At 38.2% G+C, this 19,811-nt stretch overlaps 1 protein-coding gene and 1 long non-coding RNA gene across 3 annotated transcripts in view; one reads left to right on the top strand and one right to left on the bottom strand.

Annotated features, from left to right (window-relative positions):
* neto2b (neuropilin (NRP) and tolloid (TLL)-like 2b) overlaps window positions 1–19,811 on the top strand; it is a 193,725-nt gene that overhangs the window by 64,897 nt on the left and 109,017 nt on the right. The window lies entirely within an intron of this gene.
* Window positions 4,212–14,383, bottom strand: LOC130915792 (uncharacterized). Of its 2 annotated transcripts, XR_009063147.1 has the most exons (7): window positions 14,319–14,383; window positions 12,670–12,738; window positions 9,579–9,703; window positions 9,261–9,480; window positions 8,947–9,005; window positions 8,242–8,495; window positions 4,212–8,133 (listed from the first exon to the last, which is right to left on the bottom strand). It is a non-coding gene; the product is annotated as an uncharacterized LOC130915792 (long non-coding RNA). The 2 variants fall into 2 exon arrangements; XR_009063146.1 differs by having other exon boundaries at window positions 8,947–9,480.

Below are 19,811 nucleotides of genomic sequence, written 5' to 3'. Positions count from 1 at the left end.
GCCAGGTCGGGCTTCAATACCAGCGGGCCGTGTTGGGTCGGGCTGGATTTTTTACGCCCGATCTAACCTCTATTGCATATATATAGTGTTCTAGGCCTACATTTGACTTTTGTTCTACATTGCAATTTAGTTGATGTTTTGTTTGCAACTGAACTGATCCCTGGATTGATATTGCGATAAAGATGCTGCTGCACTACAATATTTTCTTTGTCGTTTTCTTTAATATTTACTTGAATATTATTATTGATGGGTCGTTGTGACTAAAATACAGTGACTGTTACTACTGATTTTGCACAGGAGTTCAGATGTTGTACTGTGTGAAAGGCTGCTACTATGTGTAAAAAAAAAAGAGAAAGCCCTGGTGTCATTCAAAGCACTAATTAAATGCTGCGATCCGTTTTTTTTTTTAAATATATATATCTGAAAGTATTTTCATTTGACTTCAACCAGGAGTGACACAAGAGCCAATAAAAAGTTGTTTAATGTCTGACCGCTTGTGTTGCCTCATGATTCACGAAAAATATGCTTTGCTTTAGGATTTGAATGCATCCCAGGCTTTAATGCATCGCGACGCATTGCCGAATCGAACCGAATCGAATCGTGACCCTCTGAATTGAATCGAATCAAATCGTGGCCCTCCAAATCGTAATCGAATCGTGAGGGCAGTGCCGATGCACACCTCTAGTTCTTTCCCCCTTGAAGATTTCCTCAGGATGCTGGCCCACTCTGCTAAAATTGGCTGTATCCTTAGTCAAATGGATTACTCAATTCTGCCCCTGAAATGGAATTAATCATCATAACAGTATAATGAGAATTTGGTTCAGTATTTCATGTTTTCTACAAAAATCTGCTCTTGCGCTCCTCTTTAAAAGAAACTGCTATATTTTAAGCCAAAACAACCCTTGTGTTTGATAGAACAATACGCTGCCATAGCAGATTCATGCCGCATTAAGCCCCCGAAATATTTTTTGTTTGTCCGTTTTACCCTGGAAACCCCCGTTTACAGACGCCGCGCAACCGCGTTTGTTTCAACCCAGCCATAAAACAAAGGTAATTGATTATATTTATTATTCAAAATGTCTGTCGTTTTTACCTTAGAATTAGAGATGTCCCGATCGATCCGGTCCGATCACGTCATTTTCAAAGTATCGGAATCGGCAAAAAAAAATATCGGACATGCATTTTTTTAATATATATATATATTTTTAATTGAATCGTTTTCTAATTGTATGTAACGTTACAGACAATTAGAAACACATCCAGACACTCATCCAGAGTCTGTAGTTTTGGCGCTTAAAGTAGAGCTATCAAATTTATCCCGTTATCAGCGGTAATTAATTAAAAAAAAAATATCACGTTAAAATATTTAACGCAATTAATGCATGCGCTGCATAGCCCACTCACGCATTGTCGCGTTCAATCTGTAATGGCGCCGTTTTACCTATATATAGAGCTAAAAGGCAGCGTAAAATGATTAGAGTGAATTTTGGCAGCTTTTGGTGCCTTTTTTTAATTGGCTAAAGCCTTACAATCCCTCTCTCTACGATTAGAAACATCGTGGGAAGCAATGTGGGGAAGAAAGGCAGTAATTGATCTTTTTCTTAACACCCTATGTTATTTCCCAACGCAGAGAAGGTATATCAATTGGTAGCACTACGCACAGTCATGGTTGCACTTCCCATCATGCATTTGGGCATGGCTACGGTATCATTTACTGAAAGCTCAACAAATACACTAGATGGCAATAATTAGTCACAATTGAGTAGTTGATCTTTTTCTTAACACCCTATTTTATTTCCCAACGCTGAGAAGATATATCAATTGGTACTGTTACGCACAGTCATGGTTGCATTTCCCATCATGCATTTGGGCAGAAGTTAAATGGCTGAATTATCATTTACTGAAAGCTAAAAAAAAATCCACTAGATGGCTATATTTAGTCACAATATACAAAGTCACATTTGTCCTTTAAGAATTACAAGTCTTTCTATCCGTGGATCCCTCTCACAGAAAGAATGTTAATAATGTAAATGCTATCTTGAGGATTTATTGTCATAATAAACAAATACAGTACCTATGTATTGTACGTTGAATGTATATATTCGTCCGAGTTTTATTCACTTTTTTCTTAATGCATTGCCAAAATGTATATGATGGGAAAAATTATCGGGAATGATTGGAATTGAATCGGGAGCAAAAAAACATGATCGGAACAACCCTACCTAGATTGATGTCTAATATTTCGTTTAAAAAAAAAAAAAAAAAAAAACGACTTAAAAGAATTATTCACTCGCATATTTTAAACTTTTAAAGAAATGACGTCACTATAAAAAAATGGCGTCTGTAAAAAAAAAAAAAACACGAATATTTACATTATAACTATCGCTTAATTGTACCGTATTGGCCCGAATATAAGACTGTGGTTTTTGCGTTGAAATAAGACTGAAAAAGTGGGAGTCATCTTATATTCGCGGTCTAGGTGTTATACCCATTCACGACGCTAGATGGCGCCAGATATCATTGAAGTGATGTTCGGTCATGACAGATCTCAGCTACTCTCAAGTTTAACCAGTTTGCATTATTTTATTGCAATTTTTGTCCTTATTCAGAATTTTTTCAAGACCACAGCTAGTTAGACTTCTCTTTGATGGTTAATGCCGTTATTGCAATGTTGTTGTTTCATCACATTAGATTGGTTTATTTACATTTTAAAAAACAAAAGCCTTTCATTTACGAATATGATTGCACTTTAGTTTACATATTTAAATGTTGAGATATTAAGATTTGAATGAGGCAAAATAACATGCTTTTTCCCTCAAATATATTGTTATAATCATTTGTTTCAGATGTACTGTCATTATTTTCTGTATAAAAATTAATTCGTTGTTCAAAAAGTTTTTTTTTTTAAACTTAAGTCTTGAAAAAGAGGGGGTCGTCTTATAATCAGGGTTGTCTTATATTCGGGCCAATACGGTATTTTTTTGTTTTGTGACTGTCGCATTTTCACCGATATGTTAGCTGATAAATAATCGATCCAAACGAAAATTTGAAGGGAAAAAAAAAACGTTTAAAAGGGTAAATATATAAAAAAAAAAAATCTCGACCACTCTTTGATGTCAGCAATTTCTGCATCGCGACCCTTGTTACATTACCATGTTTCACCCAAAAAAATCCAGCTGTGACCATTCACATCTGTGTCTTGACAGACACTCAGTGATAAATGCTACATGGAGTTTTTGGATCGAAACAAGGTAAGTACGTAATAATATCTCGTTAAAATCATGGCGTCTTTAATTCTGCTCTCGCGTGCAGTCAATTCCAGTTAGGGTTTTGCAGTCAATTTTTTTTTTTTTTTTAGGGTTTTGCAGTCTAATTTTTTTTTTTTTTTTTCTTTTTTTTTAATGCCCTCCTGTTCCAAATCTTTCTTCCCCCAGAAAAATTGAGATTTTAAGCTTTCCAATGATGTATCACACATGCATATAAGACAATTTTGAAATTTGGCCAAATTGGGGGTCTCAGAGCAGAACTTCAAGTCACCTGAGTGTTTTCTGTGGAGATAGAATAGCGCCAAAAGAAGTGAGGTTGTAAAATGAAAATTATCCCTGTAAAATGACCAATTTTAACTAAAAAAAAAAAAAACAGTTGTATTTCCAAATTTTGCGTTGTAAACATGAAAAAAACTTGAAGGAATACATTGTTCTACAAGTGTTTTTTTTTTTCTGTTTGCACGTATTTTTTTTTTTTTTTTTTTTTTTTTTACAGGTGTTTTTTCTTCACTACGGGTTAAAAATTACCAATTACAAGTGCACAAGTTTTGTCACATTCTTGTCGAGTTTTATGAGCCAAAAAAGATACTCGTAACCTAGTTTTAAAATAAAATAAAAAAAACAACAACTGTAAAATGACTAATTTTAACTTGTAAAACAAAAAACCAACAACTTGTATTTCCAAATTTTGCGTTGTGAAATAAACATGGAAAAAAAAACACAATGTAAAAAAAAAAAAAATCTACAAGTAATTTTTTTCCATTTACAAGTGTATTTTTATTTTTACGGGTGTTTTTTCATTGCTTCAGGTTAAAAACCACCAATTACAACCTCACGAGTTTTGTCTCCCCCTTGTCGCGTTTTCTGAGACAAAAGTCACTTGTAACCACAGATGAAAAAACTACTTGTACATCGAAATAATCTATTGTAAAACACAAAAATATTCCAAGTCGTGGTCAAAAAAAGACGTTAAGAACACAATATAGTGAATAGTTCTTCACGACCAGGTGTGAGCAACCATCAGCAAGCATGGTAATACCAAAAGTAGCGGAAAATCCACCTTTTTAACAGTATTGAGTTTGCATGCAAAATCATTTAGTGGTCTCTTGCGCCACCTGCAGGGTTAGGGGTGTAAATACACTATCCGTCTCACATGTTATTTGACCGTCGTTGACAGGATTGATACGAAAATCACGAAAATTGCAATAAAATACGTCAGGTGTACAATAAATCCAAATTTATGAATTATAATGGCAGTCAATGGTTACATATTTTGTAGTGATGCACAATAATACATTTTTCAACCGATACCGATAACCAGGGGCGGACTGGGACTAAAAAGCAGCCCTGGACTTTGACTCAGCCCAGCCCACAAGAATTGCTATACGAAGGGAAACACAGACCCCCTAGGGCAGTACTTCTCAAATAGTGGGGCGCGCCCCCCTGGGGGGCGCAGAGCGATGCCAGGGGGGGCGCATGTGTCCTCGGGGAATATGCTTTTTTTTTTTTTTTTTTTTTTGCCGTACTGGAATAACGTGTACTTGCACATCCACTCGGTGGGTGGCAGTGGCGCTCTCATTTACAGAGTGCGTTCAGTATTTTTGAACTAAGGAAGAGCACTCAGCACATAGAAAACAGATATGAAGAGCAGTGCGCCGCCGCCGTTTTCGAAAGCCGTTTTCCGACCGGACTCACTCACGCAGCAACCCACGGTCTTGTCGGGTTCTCACGTCGCCGCCCGAGAAGTGCCATTTTCGGCTTGGGATCGTCACGTCGACCGCCCTCACCTACGGTTCTACCTCGGCCGCCGAGAATGCGCTTTTTTCGTGCCGTTTGCCTTTTAGCTTTGACTTTTAATACAGTGTGTGATGAGGAAAGACCACTGTTTACTGTGTCCAAAAATATTTATAGCGGACAACCAGAAGCCAAATCAATTAAGACGCCACTTAAAGACATTCGAACCCAATCTCATTGATAAGCCGCTTGATTGTTTTTCAGCGAAAACGTGCCGAATACTGCCAACAATCGTCCTGCTTTGTCAGTGTTATATCAGTAAACCAGTGAGCATTGATCGCATGCTCATTGCAAAATAACTCCACACCATTGCAAAGGAGGTAATACTGAGTGTAAGCAGCAAAAATAAAAAGTGTCCTTCTGTCCAAGGACACTTTTTTTTCTTTTATTCACTTTTGTTTTTTTCGGTCAAATTTTTTGGCATATTGTCCTCATGAGTGAACGTTTCTAATCAATTCGGAATTTGTTATTATTTACTGATTTTATTACATTTTATTTTTCTGTATCAAATGGTCAAAAATGTACCTTGAGTGTATTTTTAGTTTGAACGTTGACTTTTTTTTTTTTTATTAATTCAGGCAAATTGATGCTCGTCAAGTCTTCTCTGTTACAAACAAAATAACGTTAATAAAGTTATAATTTATTATAAGTTAATCTATGTTACTTTTTTTCTTTATTAGAAAAAAAGGACACAGTGTTAGGCAGATGTGTATTTATGATAGTAATTTTATAGACAAATGATACTATTTACAGTGGCGGCAGATAGTTTGGGGGGGGGCGCGAAACATTTACGTCTTGCTTGGGGGGGTGGGGGCGTAACAGAAAATAATTGAGAAGCACTGATCTAGATACATATCGAATCGGCTTCATGCCAGATTCCCATCCCTAAAAAAAATAATGTCACAGCTGTCAAGTTGTCCCGCAATTTTTTGTTTCGCCAGCAAGCGGAGCTGTTGAATCGCTAAAGTTAATTTAACTTTTACAAGACGTGCAACTTAATATTTTTTTGTGTGAATTATTTTTATTTTCCTGTTGTCATTTTACAATTCATGGAAGTATATTGTTAATAATTAGTTGAAAGAAACTAAAATGGTTAAATTTCCAAGTTTAATTGCAGTGAACGCACAACCAAATCAGGTCGCGTCCTGTTTTCCAATGAGGAAGTGAAAGTCCGATGCAGCGAGCTGTAGCATAAGCAGCACTAGCTCGTTCGAGTTGCTGAAAGGAAGCCATATAAAAGCTAAATACGTCAAGTTCCCTGTTTGTTCATGAGCAGGCCAAAGTGGTATGTATATTTTCATTTGTGTTTTATATTTTGTATATGTTCATTTATTCAATTGTACATCACTTCATTGTATCGCCAGTTCTACGGTGGACCTGTAGTGAAAGCAAGACTACAGTAAACATCAGTTAAACAAGAACTCGAGTCTCCATTCGTGAACAAGCCGGTATAGTAGAACACTTCTGCTTCGAAGAGAGAAAGTAGAACATTCCTGCTCGGGAGAAAGAATTCCAGAGAAGGCAACATGGCGGTCGAAAGAAGCTGCAAGACAGACATGCTACACACGTTTGGAGAATGCATTGAAGACGTCAATAAGCAAGCTAATAAGTAAAAGCTAATCAAGAAATCACTAAGACTTGTGTATAGCAAGTATTACAAGTACTTCCAAAGTGACATTTATGCAAAAAGTTGCACATTTGCCAACAAGACAAGTCACTGTATGTGTATAAAGTGCAAACAAGGCAAAATGGCGGAAGACAAGAAAGACATAATCCAGCCCGCTGGACAAAGCAGTGCAGCATTATTTGTGCAGGATGAAAACAAGAAGAAAGAACAGCATTCAGAAGCTCAAGCAGTTCGAGAAGAAACACTTCTGTCATCAATGTTCACTGATTGCACACATCCGGAAGTTCCACGGAGAAGTCAGCGCGCACGCACACTCACTGAAAAAGGAAAATCCTTACAAGAAGCAAAGTTTAATGATTTGATAAAGGACTTTGAGCGAATTTATAAGAAATGGAAATACCAAATTAACAGTTTTAAAAGAATGCTGAAATACAAGGACACTGATTTGCTACCTGAAGCTGTGAGTGCCATAAGCGCTATAAAAAAAAATACTGAGACTGAGATCTGTTGACAATGATTCCTGCTAGGATATCGGCTTTGTGTTTATTTAAACAGGCTTCACACGAAGTATAAATATTGAGAAATTATTTTAAAACTGAATATACTGTACAGAAAGTAATTTTGGAATATTTTTGGTTTTTGGTGTGCCGCAAGATTTCGTCTAATGTAAAAACGTGCCGTGACTCAGTTAAGATTGACAAACGCTGCCCTACATACATACACATACTCCTATTCAATGTAGGCAAGTGAATTTATTTTTTTTTAAGCCACAACCGAACATGTTAGGATCCTGGGCTAACTGAAAATGAGTCTGCTGACGAGCAAGTGAATTTTTTTTTTTTTTTTAAGCCACGACTGAACATGTTAGGATCCTGGGCTAACTGAAAATGAGTCTGCTGACGAGCCTGCCGGTGGCCCTGCTGACGAACCTGACGCCTCTGGCGCCGCTGCCATCGATTCTGCTGACGAGCCTTCTTGGGAGCCTAACTGTGAACGTAATGACAAAGTGCCTGAGCAATATGACCAAGCGGCTGCGAGTGATCCTGCTGGCCATTCTGCGGAGGAGCCTGCGGAAGACCGAACATGACTATTTTTTTTAAGCCAAGACCCAACATGTCAAGGCCAACGAGGCTGCCTAAGTCGACGAGCCTGCTAACATGCCTCATGTGTTCCTGGCCTATCTGAACATGAGTGTGCCCGTGATCCTGGGACCATCCGATGACGATCATGGGCCTGGTGACCGGCCTGCCGAAGAGCCTGCCAACCGGCCTCGACACTTTCCTGGGCCATCCGACGACGATCATGGGCCTGATGACGGGCCTCGCGCCGAGCCATCTGGGGTTTTTTTTGCGACCGGTGATTGCTAAGCAGAGCTTAACAAAGATGGCCTCGACCACACGGTTGCAGTCAGGCCATTGAGCTGGGGTATTGAAGCCAGCGAAGCAGCTGAAATGTGAAAAAAATTACTGCATGTGGTGTTAACTACCTTGACCTGCTTGTTTTATTCTTGATTGTTAGAAAGCGCACTAGCCAAAGTATGTCAACTTTACATACCGTCTAGTGGATTGGACTCCTGGTGCCACAAGTTTCTTGGTGGCCCTAAAGCGACCTTTCGCCAGCTTGGTGGATACACTGTCCTGGCTTTGTCAAACTCACTCAGTGCACTCCAGAGGGACACGACGTGACGAGACTCCTCCGTAGACAACGCAAGGCTATGGTCCCTCAAGGTGCACATAGTTGGCCAATGACTGAACTGCACCGTCACTCCCAACGTCAACAGGCTTAGGCTTCTTTAGTGGGATGGAGTTCTGTGAAAATTATAGAGAAAATAATATTGTTGAAAGAATCTGACATATTGTAAACAAATACAGGGTGACCCAAAAAGATGCGTCCCCATGAAAATTTCAATTGTGACTTTGATTAAAAAGCTATTTGTTTCAAATTACAACCACACACTATTCAGTTTATGGTAGACCATTCACCAGAGTTTCAGCTATTTCTGTCAATTTTTAGTCAATTTATGGCTTTCCCAAGATGTGTTCCAAATGTCCACCGTTCCGTTGCAAGCAAACCTGTACTCGTCTGACAAAGTTGTCAATCACTTTTACACACTCCTCTTTCGGGATCTGGTGAATGGTCTTCCATAAACTAAATAATGTGTGGTTGTAATTTGAAATAGCTTTTTAATCAAAGTCACAATTGAAATTTTCATGGGTACGCATCTTTTTGGGTTACCCTGTACAAGGACTAAAATGTTACCTGGAGGCATGAAGATGAGGGAGCTGCTAGTTGAACTTCAGCCAACATAGGAGTATTATCTAAAAAAATAGGCAAAGATATTTGGAAATGAAAATTCTCCAGACAACACGCGTCAGTATAATACTTTTTTTTTGTGGTCCTCCAAAGCACTTTCTGTCTGGTTGTATAAGTACTCAATACCTATGAGCTCACCTGACAAAATACCAGAGAAATCAGAAGCAAAACTAAACTCCTAAACAATAACTGTACATTAACACTAAAACTATCCCAAACTATTTTGCAAAACGTGGGCAAATATATGTGTCACAACTGACCAAATATATTCTTCAACACTAGATATATCTGTATATTTGCGAGGCTCTTAGTAGTCAATCAGCTGCGTCCCAAGGACCTCCACAGAAAGCTGGTTGATAGCATGCCTATTGAAGCCACTGTAGGTATGCTTTCCCTCAGCTGCCCTGGCTCGGTCCTCATTCCACCTTGCCAGACCATCCAAGAGGAATGCTTGGAAGACTGTTGGACTTTCCAGCGTTCCTGAAAAGACGAGAGGATAGAAATGTTATTGTTTTACATTTCACTATTTTAGAAAGCACAGAATATTAACTTTCATAATCAATAATAAAACTTTATACCAGGGACGAATCTGTTTAGATGGAAACTAAGGATGTGGAACCCCTGGTACCCCTGTACATTGGCAGGGTGTGTCCCCCTTCTTGATGATGCTCCCATTGGGTCTCTTTTTGAATATTGGATCCAGCTCGAAGAGATAAACAACAACACGTTAAAAACCAGGCATGAAAATGGATCAGGGGTTAAAAAGGTGAGAAGGGTGTGGAGGACGTATGTTCCGGCGTTCTGCCAAAATGTCTACATCGGCAAAACGTCCTATATGAGGCGAATTTGATACCCAAAGTACTACCGTGCACTCTCAACTTGTTTTGTTTAGATGCATACAGGCAGAACGTACTAAAATAATTAGGGTTGTTCCGATCGTTTTAGTTTGAGTATCTGTCGATCCCGATATTTCCCGATCTGATTGCTTTTTTTTTTTTTTGCTCCTGATTCAATGCCAATCATTCCTGATCATTTTTCCCGGTCATATACATTTTGGCAATGCATTAAGGAAAAAAAAATGAATTGCTCCAAGTATCTTTTTTTTTTTTTATTGTCCAACATGACATTGTTCCACTGCTTTGGATCAAAACAAAGCTTATCAGCACTGTGCCATAAAACATGTTAACAATAAACATATAAACTAAAACATTGAGTGCAGAATAGTGCTCTAACAAAAATCTTCAAAAGAAGTAGTTTACCTACTTACTCGACTTAAAAGTGACATCACAATAAATGGCAGGGGAGGATGTTTGTTGTTATTATGAACCAATCTTTAAACCAAAACTAAAGACTCTGGATGAGTGCAAGACATTTTGTCTGTAACGTTAAATACAATTAGAAAACAATTTAATTAAAAAAAAATTATATATTAAAAAATGGCATGTCCGATATTTTTTTGCCGATTCCGATACTTTGAAAATGATGTGATCGGACCCGATCCCGATCGATCGGGACATCTCTCAACAAAAAAAAAAGCCTTAATAAAATACTTAAATGTAGTTATATCAAATAAGGACGATTTAAATACGCTATGTGACTAATGTGGTCAACTGCTTTAAAGCTACCACAAAAAAACCAATGGTTAAGAGTATGGGAGGGTAATACATGCAAAAAGTATTTTTGAGGGAATGAAAAGGTAACTCAATAAAAACAAAAATAGTGTGTACTTTCAGCTTTTAACCAGTGGCGCCTCCAGAAATTTTTCATAGGGGTGGCCAGATGGGGCCACTTAAAATCTTGGGGTGGCCAAAACTAAAAGCCATAATTTCAGGTTTTCATTTTTATTATTGCAGTAAAAAGGTCTGGGGAAAACTATCAGAAAGACTTGAGGACGCGGCTACTGATATACTTTGGTGTTTTGTGTATTATTTGATGTTACTAATGATTTCATGTGCATAGTTCATAACTGTCCAGTCAACATTTTGAGTTCCACAACAATTCTGTTTTGTTGTGTTATGTATATATTAGGCATAAGGTGTACATTTAACTAGGGCTGTCAAACAATTAAAATTTATAATCGAGTTAATCACAGCTTAAAAATTAATCGTAATTCAAACCATTTATAAAATGTGCCATATTTTTCTGTAAATTATTGTTGGAATGGAAAGATAAGACAAGACGGATATATACATTCAACATACTGTACATAAGTACTGTATTTGTTTATCATAACAATAAATCCACAAGATGGCATTAACATTTTTAACATTCTGTAAAAGGGATCCACGGATAGAAAGACTTGTAATTCTTAAAGGATAAATGTGAGTTTGTATATTGTGACTAAATAATGCCATCTAGTGTATTTATTGTGTAGTGACTTGACTGTTCTTCCCAAATGCATGATGGGAAGTTGTGAAACCATGACTGTGTGTGGTGGCTGCAAATGCTATATCTTCTCTGCATTGGGTGTACTACAGGGTGTTAAGAAAAAGTTCAACTCCTGTCATTCCTTCCACACGCCGCTTCCCACAATATTTATAGTTGCTGTGGGAGAGATGACAAAGCTTTTGCCAATTAAAAGCACGGCCCCAATAAATGCTTGTATCTACTCCACTCACTTGACACTGCCTCTTATCTCTGCATATAAGTAAAACGGCGCTATTGTAGGCTGTTTGCGGCAATGCGTGAATGAGTTGTACCACAAAAGTGTTAATTGCGATAAATATTTTCACATGATTTAAAAAAAAAATGAATTACCGCCCGTTAATGCGATATATTTGACAGCCCTACATTTAACAAAACAAAATAAATGCATTCATTTGGGATGAAATGCATAACTGATGCTACAACAATCTAACGATATACTGGCAAGCGGGGTGGCCAGTGGGGTGGCGCCACTGCTTTTAACTGATGTGCGCATGCGTGTGAATGTTTGCGCAAGATCACTGAACATTGTGTAGGACGTTGCGCCGCGTAGCAAGGTATTGCCAGACACCGGTACACCGTACAACCCAACAAAATACTGAATTGAGCGCTGACGAAACGCACTGTTTCAGTAATCTCCAGGACGCACCACAGACACATATACCTTGCGCTGGCCATGTTTTATTTAGAAACAAAGTTTACTTTGAAGCTAAACTAGTTAGGTGTTCAACATATTATATATATGTTTCTGTCTCCATCCATGTACCCGTTTATAATGCACACCATGATTTTACAAGTTGATTTTGGGGGGGAAAAGTGAGCGTTATATTCGGGAAATTACGGTATTCTGAATGTTTATCCTAACAAGTTGAATAAATATTATCACGCTTCAAAACGGTTGGTCGAGCATGTTTGGTTGTCAATGGGACATCGACATTACAAATTTTGAAATCAGATTTTTTGTTTGTTTGTTTGTTTTTGGGGCCAAAATGTGGATTATAATTGGTCAGTGATGAAAACAACTGTTTGGACATGAAGTTCAAGGTGTCCTGAAAAAAAGGGACCTAACCTGGCCACTGTGAACAATTTTTCTTTGAAATATAAAGGCAACATAAAAGGCATGCAAATTCAGCCAAAATAGGCTTAGGTGTTAAAGGGTTAAGGTCAGATTTAAAAGAAAGACAAAGAACAGTTGTTCCGTTTCAGATTTACTTTACATACCAACCGCTCTTAAAAGAGATTCACCTCTTTTTCACTGGGGTACACCACCAGCCCACGGATTGCAGCCTCCCTTTTTATTTCCACGGAATCATTCTGTGAATAAAATGACAAAAAAATGTTACTCTTCCATGAGGATGGGTTTCTAATGAGTCACATTTTTACCGATTAATTTTTAAAACTTTCCCCCATGTTTTTTCCATAACACTTTTTCCCCATTTCCATGACTGTACTTATGTATGTTAATTATCAGGTTTAGATTTACAGTGCCTTGCAAAAGTATTCGGCCCCCTTGAACCTTGCAACCTTTCGCCACATTTCAGGCTTCAAACATAAAGATATAAAATTCTAATTTTTTGTCAAGAATCAACAACAAGTGGGACACAATCGTCAAGTGGAACAAAATTTATTGGATAATTTAAACTTTTTTAACAAATAAAAAACTGAAAAGTGGGGCGTGCAATATTATTCGGCCCCCTTGCGTAAATACTTTGTAGCGCCACCTTTTGCTCCAATTACAGCTGCAAGTCGCTTGGGGTATGTTTCTATCAGTTTTGCACATCGAGAGACTGACATTCTTGCCCATTCTTCCTTGCAAAACAGCTCGAGCTCAGTGAGGTTGGATGGAGAGTGTTTGTGAACAGCAGTCTTCAGCTCTTTCCACAGATTCTCGATTGGATTCAGGTCTGGACTTTGACTTGGCCATTCTAACACCTGGATAAGTTTATTTTTGAACCATTCCATTGTAGATTTGGCTTTATGTTTTGGATCATTGTCCTGTTGGAAGATAAATCTCCGTCCCAGTCTCAGGTCTTGTGCAGATACCAACAGATTTTCTTCCAGAATGTTCCTGTATTTGGCTGCATCCATCTTCCCGTCAATTTTAACCATCTTCCCTGTCCCTGCTGAAGAAAAGCAGGCCCAAACCATGATGCTGCCACCACCATGTTTGACAGTGGGGATGGTGTGTTCAGGGTGATGAGTTGTGTTGTGGACCACAGTAACAAAGGCTACTATCAGTAACACAATGCGCCGCCAGGGACTCAAATCCTGCACTGCCAGACGTGTCCTCCTGAAGAAAGTACACGTCCAGGCCCGTCTGCGGTTCGCTAGAGAGCATTTGGGTGATCCAGAAGAGGACTGGGAGAATGTGTTATGGTCAGATGAAACCAAAATAGGACTTTTTTGGTAGAAACACAGGTTCTCGTGTTTGGAGGAGAAAGAATACTGAATAGCATCCGAAGTGAAGCATCGGGGTGGAAATGTAGCGTGGTGCAGACAAAGACGAAATGCTTAGGTCTGTCGCTACACATTTATTTTATTTTCCTTTTTTTTGCACACTGTAACACAATACTTTTTAGCACAATGTTCGTCTGGCCTAGCTGTACAAGTGCTCAGACGGCTATTTCTTATTCTTCACACTAAAATAAGAACTCTTGTCTAATTATATTAATAAACAAATATCTGTGACAGAACATATTTCACTTTTTCATTGTAAACCCTACGCGCATTCACTCGTCTTTCGCTCGTCCCCACGAGAACCTCTGCATTCATTCACTAACACACTAAACAATTAACACATTCCTAAACTATATCAACACACAATCTGCATTATAATCAGTCCAAAACAAAGTAATTTGCTAATATACACAGTCAAATTCTAGCATTTTTCTCACCTGTAACACAAGAAAATACTTTTTAGCACGACGTTCCTCTGACGTGGATGTACAAGTGCTCAGACGGCTTTTTCTTATTCGCTCCCAAAATGCGACTTCCCATAGCCCATGCACGCCAAACAGTGAACGCTGACACCTGCTGGCTAAAACCCGTCAGTACAATTTTCTTTTCAGGCAGAAACGTCTGTGTATATTTTACAAAACCCAATAAAATAATATGAAACATTTTAAACATATGGTGAATCACTTTGTGGACACAACAAAATATTAAAATAACTATTTTGATTTTAACTGTGTGCCACAGAAACATGCTTTGGGGCTGTTAAACTGCAAAAGGACCAGGACAACTGATCTGTGTAAAGGAAAGAATGAATGGGGCTGCGTATCGAGAGATTTTGAGTGAAAATCTCCTTCCATCAGTAAGGGCATCCAAGATGAGACGTGGCTGGGTCTTTCAGCATGACAATGATCCCAAACACACAGCCAGGGCAACAAAGGGGTGGTTTCGTATGAAGCATTTCAAGGCCCTGGAGTGGCCTAGCCAGTCTCCAGATCTCAACCCCATAGGAAATCCGTGGAGGGAGTTGAAAGTTGCACAACGACAGCCCCAAAATATCATTGCTCTAGAGTAGATCTGCATGGAGGTATAGGCCAAAATACCAGCAACAGTGTGTGAAAAGCTTCCCTACTCACCGACGTCACAGAATGACGTGTCGCTGTATCCGGCCGCTATAGACCCTACCCACATGACGTCACAACTCCTTCCTCTTGACTGGCGCCGCCCAATTGTCCGTCAACACATCATGTTTACCTGTTACGGCTACGTACATTCCTCCTATTTACGACGTGTTTTTCTGCTCGTTAACATTAATAATCAAAATGGTGAAGGCGTGTGTGGCGGTCGGTTGCAATAACAGAGAAGATAGACTGAGAAGACGGAGGGACTTAAAGTTCTACCGGATTCCGAGAGACCCGGAGAGAAGAGCGAGATGGGCTGCTGCAATTTGACGAGAAAACTGGGCTCCAAACGATTACCACAGATTATGTGGTAGTCATTTTATATCTAGTAAGATGCATTTAATATATATTTAGAGGGTTTGGGGCTGACAACCACAATTAAGATCATTGCTAGGCTAATCGCCGACAACATACATGTATGTATGTAGTGAGAGTGCTATCGCTAAACCATATAAACATTAAAAGCCCTAGCTCCATTGACAAACAACATGAAATACATTAGACTTGACAGTGGATGTTAGCAATAACAAAAGATTTTGAATTGAAAATTTCGTAACTCACCTTTCCAAGCACAAGATAGATTCCTGCCGAATTTTCGTGGACGAGGACCCTGTTTCACGGCAACGAAGTATTTATAAGCCTCCAAGCTCTTAAAGTTTTTCAAACTTTCGTGAGAATAGGCTGATTTTGTGTGGACAAGATAGTTGTAAATATCAGGGTAGCTAGCAGATGTCAGGCAGCGGAGACAGCGGGTCGAAAAACATCGATTTAGGCATCAAATATGGATCTGGCGAATGGATAAACTGAAGCTTTTCCACATAACGCCTTTTATGCAACGCATCAAGTGAGTTTACGGCATCCGAAAGCACCGGGTCTTCCATGAAATGCATTATAAATTGCTCGATCAATTGAAACCATTGATAATACAGACACAAAATGACGGACAAGGGGGCGGAACCATACAGCGAGCACGTGATTTTGTGACGTCGGTGGGTAGGGTCTATATTGTCCGTCTCTGTTTAGCCCTATTCTCAATGGTTTCAATTAGTCGTTCAGTTTATAGAACATTCCCAGTGCTTTCAGACGCTGTAAACTCATTGGATGCGTTGCATAAAAGACGATATGTGGAAAAGCTTCAGTCTATCCATTCGCCAGATCCATATTTGATGCCTAAATCGATATTTTTCGACCCGCTGTCTTCGCCCTCTCTGCCTCTTGTCCACACAAAATCAGCCTATTCTCACAAAATATTGAAAAACTTTAAGAGCAGCACTCTAAGCAACATTACCATGTGTGATTTCTAAAATGGCGACAATCAAAAAAAAAAAAAGTTGACTGCGATGGCCGACGCTTCAAGGATAGGTGGATATTGGACTATTTCTTCAATAAAACACACAACAACTGTGTCTGCCTCATTTGCAAAGAGACAGTCGCTGTTTTCAAAGAGTTCGATGTGACGTGCTAATATTACCGAATAAGACACGCTGACATGTACGACATTACAGGGAAGATACGCAGCGAGAAATTATAGCAACTAGAAGCTAGTTTAATTTCACAGCAGCAGTATTTCGCAAGAGCCCGAGTGTCGAAAGAGAACGCCAAAAAGGCGAGATTGTTGAAATTAAATTTTTTTTCATTAATTCATAAAGTAAATGTGACAAACAGAAGGGCTTGCTAAAATGTGTTTAAATATATTGTTCTATGTAAATCAGCCAAGGTAGCCCCCCGCATTTTTACCACACCAAATCTGGCCCCCTTTGCAAAAGGTTTGGACACACCTGTTTAACTGATGATCCGTAGACGAGGCCAGCTTCTTTCACTTGGTACCAGCTAAATATTATTCAAAATGTAATGATGGTGGAAGAAATAAGCATCTTGAATTTGAAACTGTATGTTGTTGGCAATTAGCCTCGCAATGATCTTAATTGTGGTTGTCAGCCCCAAACCCTCTAAATATATATTAAATGCATCTTACCAGATATAAAATGACTACTACATAATCCGTGGTAATCGTTTGGAGCCCAGTTTTCTCGTCGAATTGCAGCAGTCCATCTCGCTCTCCTCTCCGGGTCTCTCGGAATACGGTAAAACTTCAAGTCTCTCCATCTATCTTCTCTGTTACTGCAACCAACCGCCACACACGCCTTTACCATTAAGATTATTAATGTTAACGAGCAGAAAAACACGCCATAATAGGAGGAATTTACATAGCGGTAATGCGTCAACACGACGAGTTGACGGACAATATGGCGCGGAGGCGTGGTTGTGACGTCATGTGAGTAGGGTCTATTGCCAACAAAGGGTACATAACAAAGTATTGAGATGAACTTTTGGTATTTTCCACCATGATTTGCAAATAAATTCTTTAAAAATCAAACAATGTGATTTTCTGTTTTTTTTTTACATTCTGTCTCTCATGGTTGAGGTTTACCCATTTTGACAATTACAGGCCTCTCTAATATTTTCAAGTGGGAGAACTTGCACAATTAGTGGTTGACAGAATACTTATTTGCCCCACTGTGTATATCCTTTCCAAGGATTGGACAGATTGATTAAATACGATTATAATTTGACTGTTTATAAACCCATTGGCTGCCATGACACCGACAGACGTTCAATCCAATTTGACTGTCTCGATTGCTGCCAGCCCACGTACTCAAAGTAGATTTGACATCTCAAACTGTCAGTAATAATGAAAGAGAAAACTGCCTCATGTTTTTCTTCCACTCTGGTGTTATTGACAACAAACCTTGACACAAACGCCGCTGACGCCTAAAGGAAGACGTCTATAGTAGCCGGTATGGGTTTGAAATACTTTCCTATTATCATTTGCAAGGCATTTTCCTCCTTCGGGTTAAAGCGACCCTATAGCTTCTTATTTGGAGTGGTTTGACCTGTTTGGCATCGAGGTGCGGTGTTCTATAATTGGCTTGTGAATTGAATGAAGTCATTATAGAAATGTCACAGAGTGGAAGAGTCGCAGAAAAGCAAGAAAATTCAAGGTTGACAAGGCATGAATGCCTCCCCTACCAGTCAAAATGTATTGGACATCTGTTAATGACAGCCACTGAGTTCATGTTTCAGAGCAGACATAATGTAAAATTTGCTCTATAAAAGGATGATTTTATATAGTGTTGCATTGACTTGAAAATTTTTTTCCCTAAAACTTAAAATTCAATTTTTCACATCCAAAGCCGCTAGCAATCTAAAACCAATCATGGCACCTCCCTTAGGCAGATATGAGCCTCCATGAACAAGTTGTTCCCTAATAATTTTTTTTTTTTTTACAGTATAACAAAACTTAAAATGGCTGTAAAATTCTCAAATTTTACGCTAGATGCACAAAAATCACCAAATGCAGAAAAAAATCACCTATATTTTCAGGATCAATAGCAATATTTACCATATCAAAAAGTAAAAAAAAAAAAAAAAAACTTTTTTGTTCAATCACTCAATTTTCACATCGGGAACTTAACAGTCTAGCTTCTTGGTTAAAAGTAAAAAACGGGCAGTTATCGTTTATTTTACATAAATATTTCAAGCCAAAGTTATGGTATTGTGAAATCCAACATGGCGGCCGTCGCGAAACAAAGAGCTTTTTAAATTGAACATTCTTGTAAATAAATGCTTAAATCATGGATTTTCTATAGATATGAAAATAAAACAGTCTAGATTCTTGGTTAAAAGCAAAAAAAAAAGGGCAGTTATCGTTCATTTTACGTAAATATTTCAAGCCAAATAACACAAAGTTACATTATTGTGTAGTCCAACATGGCGGCCGTCGCGAAACAGCTTTTTAGATTGAACACTCTTGTAAATAAATGCTTAAATCATGGATTTTCTATAGATATGAACGTAAATCAGTCTAGATTCTTGGTTTAAAGCAAAGAAACGGGCAGTTATCGTTCATTTTACGTAAATATTTCAAGCCAAATACACACAAAGTAACCGTTACATTATTGTGTAATCCAACATGGCGGCCGTCACAAAACAAAGAGCTTTTTAAGTTGAAGATTCTTGTAAATAAATGTTTAAATCGCAGATTAAAGCCAAAGTTACAGTATTGTGTAATCCAACATGATGGCCATCACGAAACAGAGCTTTTTAAGTAAATAATTCATGTAAATAAATGTTTAAACTGTGGATTTTCTATAGATATGAACGTAAAACAGTCAAGATTCTTAGTTAAAAGCAAAAAACGGGCAGTTATTGTTCATTTTACGTAAATATTTCAAGCTAAAATTACAGTAATGTGTAATCCAACATGCCGGCCATCAAGAAACAAAGCTTTTTAAATTGACAATTCTTGGAAATAAAGCTTAAATTTGGGATTTTCTATAGATATGAACGTAAAACAGTCTCGATTCTTGGTTAAAAGCAAAAAACGGGCAGTTCGTTCATTTTTCGTAAGTATTGCAAGCCAAAACTGTATTGTGTAATCCAACATGGCAGCCGTCACGAAACAAAGAGCTATTTACACTGAAAATACTTGTAAATAAATGTTTAAGTCGCAGAATTTTTATAGATATGAATGTAAAACAGTCTAGATTCTTGGTTAAAAGCAAAAAAAATGGGCAGTTATCTTTCATTTTACGTAAATATTTCAAGCCAAATACACACAAAGTAACAGTTTCATTATTGTGTAATCCAACATGGCAGCCGTCACGAAACAAAGAGCTATTTACATTGAAAATACTTGCAAATAAATGTTTAAGTCGCAGAATTTTTATAGATATGAATGTAAAACAGTCTAGA

This window comes from Corythoichthys intestinalis, chromosome 5 (genome assembly GCF_030265065.1).
Source record: "Corythoichthys intestinalis isolate RoL2023-P3 chromosome 5, ASM3026506v1, whole genome shotgun sequence".
Classification (NCBI taxonomy): domain Eukaryota; kingdom Metazoa; phylum Chordata; class Actinopteri; order Syngnathiformes; family Syngnathidae; genus Corythoichthys; species Corythoichthys intestinalis.
The sequence above is the reverse complement of the archived record's forward strand: the minus strand, read 5'-3'. Positions and strand labels throughout refer to the sequence as shown.